This window comes from Triticum urartu, unplaced genomic scaffold (assembly GCF_056163025.1).
Source record: "Triticum urartu cultivar PI428250 unplaced genomic scaffold, HENAU_Tu73 scaffold2, whole genome shotgun sequence".
Lineage (NCBI taxonomy): Eukaryota > Viridiplantae > Streptophyta > Magnoliopsida > Poales > Poaceae > Triticum > Triticum urartu.
In genome coordinates, this window is record NW_028260368.1 from 12,372,583 (window position 1) to 12,377,582 (window position 5,000).

Here is a 5,000-nt window from a genome sequence, read left to right on the forward strand (position 1 = left end):
CCTTATGATTTTGGAGAAGATAGGTGGAAGTTGTAAGTCCTATTGTAAGAATACTCCACTTTTCATAATTTTCCTAATAGAATATGAGGATTCTATTAGGAAAATTATGAAAAGTTCATTGATAGGAAAAGAATACTTAGCACACAGTATACCAAACAAAACTTTTTTTTTCTTGTATATATAAGATAAGAGGGGTTTTTTGTTCTAAGAATATTGTACCGAGTAATTCGACACATAAAAGTACATTCAAAGAAGAATCCAAATTATTAAATAATTGGAATTCTTTTTTGATAAGTCAATTCATATTATTCCAAAATCTTATTATTTGTTTGTTGCCCAGAAAAACCCTTTGGTTTTGGATGCTCATTACCGCTCGAAAATGATCTTGATTTTACTAAAGAATAAGATTGTACTATGGAAAAATAAGTCTTTTTCTTCCAAATATTTTTACGAATACGCTTTTTTGACATTGAAGTACGTTTTTTTGGAACTGCCATTCAAAAAGGAAATTACTTTTTTCTAGTTGTATGTGAAAGACATCTATGCTGCAAATCAATCCTTCTTTCTTCTTTTTATTAGTATTTATACTTAGATACTGAAAGATACTTAAATTTTGAATTATTTTTTACTTCATTTTGTCTAATGCGGATAAGACAACAAGAATTTTTTAACATTTTTTCTTTATATATTTTATACTTTTTTTTTAATAATATAGAATATATAGAAGGGTTTCTCATTTAAATCTATTTATATCTATTTATATATCAAGTATACTCCATATATAGATATATGGTATGGAAGCCTATCCCCCATATAAGATAAGACGGGGGGATAAAAAGAAGGGAAAATGAAAATAGTTAATTAAGTTCAGAATGGTATTCCATAAAGGAAAGGAATTCCAATCAAAACAAAAAATACTGAGTCTCTTAAACAAGACATTCTAAAACTTAGGTAATTTATAGTCATTAGAATTTTAGTTCTATATGAAGTAAGGACTATTCGATAATTTCTTATAAACATAGGTTTTCATTGGAATTCACTCAATCAGTTAATTATGGAACAAGAGAGCTGTTTCATCTTTGTTTTAAAGAAATATAAAAATGAATTATGAATAGAAAGTAAAATGATTCCACTTTTTTTTTTTTATTTTTATAAATATCTTTATTTAGTTAATAAAATAACTTCGTTACCTAGTTATTTTATTAACTTTTTTAATTTAACCAACTAAACCCATTCTTAATTTTTTAATTATTTCAATGAGATAAATTTTGGAAAAATTAAGAATTTCAGTATTTTTTCTTATTCTTTTTATTTATTCTTTCAGAAAGAGATAAGAATTGGTTTGGTGAATCGGAAACAATTTTATAGAAAAATTGAAGTAAAAATTGAAGTAAAAATTGCAATTTCTTTTCTTATGGAACATACATATCAATATGCATGGGTAATCCCTCTTCTCCCACTTCCAGTTATTATGTCAATGGGATTTGGCCTTATTCTTATTCCGACAGCAACAAAAAATCTTCGTCGCATATGGGCTTTTCCTAGTGTTTTACTCTTAAGTATAGCTATGGTATTCTCAGTTCAACTGTCTATTCAACAAATAAATGGAAGTTCGATCTATCAATATCTATGGTCTTGGACCGTCAATAATGATTTTTCTTTAGAATTTGGATACTTGATTGACCCACTTACTTCTATTATGTTAATACTAATTACTACTGTAGGAATCCTGGTTCTTATTTATAGTGATGGTTATATGTCTCACGATGAAGGATATTTGAGATTTTTTGTTTATATAAGTTTTTTCAATACTTCCATGTTGGGATTGGTTACTAGCTCCAATTTGATACAAATTTATTTTTTTTGGGAACTCGTGGGAATGTGTTCTTATTTATTGATAGGCTTTTGGTTACACGACCAATCGCAGCGAGTGCTTGTCAAAAAGCTTTTGTAACTAATCGTGTAGGGGATTTTGGTCTATTATTAGGAATTTTAGGTTTTTTTTGGATAACAGGTAGTTTAGAGTTTAGGGATTTGTTCAAAATAGCTAATAACTGGATTCCTAATAATGGAATTAACTCTTTACTTACTACTTTGTGTGCTTTTTTATTATTCCTTGGTGCAGTTGCGAAATCCGCACAATTCCCTCTTCACGTATGGTTACCCGATGCTATGGAAGGGCCCACTCCTATTTCGGCTCTTATACACGCAGCAACTATGGTTGCTGCGGGAATTTTTCTTCTAGCTCGACTTCTTCCTCTTTTCATATCTTTACCTTTGATAATGAGTTTTATTTCTTTAGTAGGTACAATAACACTATTCTTAGGAGCTACTTTAGCTCTTGCTCAGAGAGATATTAAAAGAAGCTTAGCCTATTCTACAATGTCTCAATTGGGTTATATGATGTTAGCTCTAGGTATAGGTTCTTATCAAGCTGCTTTATTCCATTTGATCACTCATGCTTATTCAAAAGCTTTATTGTTCTTGGGATCCGGATCCGTTATTCATTCAATGGAACCTCTTGTTGGATATTCACCAGATAAAAGTCAAAATATGGTTCTTATGGGCGGTTTAAGAAAATACATTCCAATCACAAGAACTACTTTTTTATGGGGTACACTTTCTCTTTGTGGTATTCCACCTCTTGCTTGCTTCTGGTCCAAAGATGAAATCCTTAGTAATAGTTGGTTGTATTCGCCCCTTTTTGGAATAATAGCCTCCTTTACTGCAGGATTAACTGCCTTTTATATGTTTCGGATATATTTACTTACATTTGATGGGTATTTGCGTGTTCATTTTCAAAATTACAGTAGCACTAAAGAGAGTTCCTTGTATTCAATATCCTTATGGGGAAAAAGGATACCCAAAGGAGTGAATAGGGATTTCGTTTTATCAACAACGAAGAGTGGAGTTTCTTTTTTTCACAAAATATACCAAAAATTCAAGGTAATACAAGAAATAGGATAGGATCCTTTACTACGTCTTTTGGGGCTAAAAAAACTTTTGCCTATCCGCATGAAACGGGAAATACTATGTTATTTCCTCTTCTTATATTACTACTTTTCACTTTGTTCATTGGATTCATAGGAATCTCTTTTGATAATGGAGGAATTGGTAATGGAATAGCAGAGTTAACCATATTATCAAAGTGGTTAACTCCCTCAATAAACTTTACCCAGGAAAGTTCTAATTCTTTTGTAAATTCATATGAATTTATTACTAATGCAATTTCTTCTGTAAGTCTAGCTATCTTTGGTTTATTCATAGCATATATCTTCTATGGATCCGCTTATTCTTTTTTTCAGAATTTGGATTTAATAAACTCTTTTTACAAAGGAAATCCTAAAAAAGAATTTTTAGATCAAGTAAAAAAAAATATATACAGTTGGTCATATAATCGTGGTTATATAGATATTTTCTATACTAGGGTCTTTACCCTCGGTATAAGAGGGTTAACCGAACTCACGGAGTTTTTTGATAAGGGTGTTATTGATGGAATTACCAATGGAGTGGGTCTTGCTAGTTTTTGTATAGGAGAGGAAATTAAATATGTAGGGGGAGGTCGAATCTCGTCTTATTTATTCTTTTTTTTATGTTATGTATCTGTGTTTTTATTCTTTTTTCTTTCTTAAGTTAAGGAATTTACAACAAGTCTCTTGCAAAAATAACTATCCTATCCCCTTTCTACAATCTCTCTATATCCTTGTTACATAAGGTAAGTATTGTATAATAGTTCGGTTTTCCGCGATTTTTTCCATTCCTCTGTGTAAATACCCTAATATGGGTTCACAATCAATAACATCCTCACCATCGAGAGTAACGATCAGTCGAAGAACACCATGCATTGATGGGTGTTGAGGGCCCATATTGACTATCATGAGATCTTTTCTTGTAAGCGGTAGACTCATATCCTTTCTTCCTTAATTCATTATTCCATGAAAATGGATTATTCCATGAATTCCTCAAAGCGAGGCTCATCAAAATGAAAAATCTAAGACTACTATAAGACTACTAAAAAAATAATAAAACAAGAAAAAAATTTGAACGATTAAATTACTGCTCCCGAATATTCAACTGACCGATTAATTTCTTATAACGTACTCTATTTTTCTTTGCCAAATAAGCCAGCAAACGTCGACGTTTTCCCAAAAGTCTTCGTAGACCTCTTTCCGATGAAAAATCTTTTTTGTGTAATTCCAAATGTGAAGCAAGTCTCCGTATCTTATTGGTGAAACTGAATACTTGAAATTCAACAGAACCCCTGTTTTCTTCTTTTTCTTCTTTAACCATAAATCCAAAAATTTTTCTACCTCCTTTCTTTTTCATGTATTTTTCTGATCAGGAAAAATACAAAATTATGTCAGTTATTTTGAAGTTATTCTAATCTCGTACACACACAAATTTGCAATTATTCATCTACTACTGGAATTTGGATTTATTTTATCGATGCAAATTGGATTTGGATAGAAGGGTACATTCTTTCTAATATTTTAGATAGAAGAAATGTTTCTTCTATCTAAAATATTAGAAAGAATTTTGCTGATTTATTTATTGCTATATGCAATTTATGGAATTGATACACCATTTAATTGATATCATTTAGCAAAATGAAACACAGCATATGCATCCATCTTTTGGCTCGAGAATTTCACGGGATAGAGATATGGTATAAGAAATAGACTATTAAGTAACTCTAAATGAATTGTGGATACATCTGTATCCTTAACATACTGAAACGATTGTCATTATTCGTATCAAACCAATAGCGATTCATACAAGCTAAATCTTCTAATCAATGGTGGGCCAATAATGAATTTTTTTGCATATGTATTAAGACGCTTGGCCTGATTTCGAAATTGTCCAGAGTTTTATATGTTGTTTTCATTGCAAAATGATGGGTCTCCTTCCATAACTTTCCAATTACGAGTACGAGAATTGAAAGACATGAAAATTCTCAATTCTCTACGGCGTCTAGTAGATAGAAACAAGAAAATCAGAAG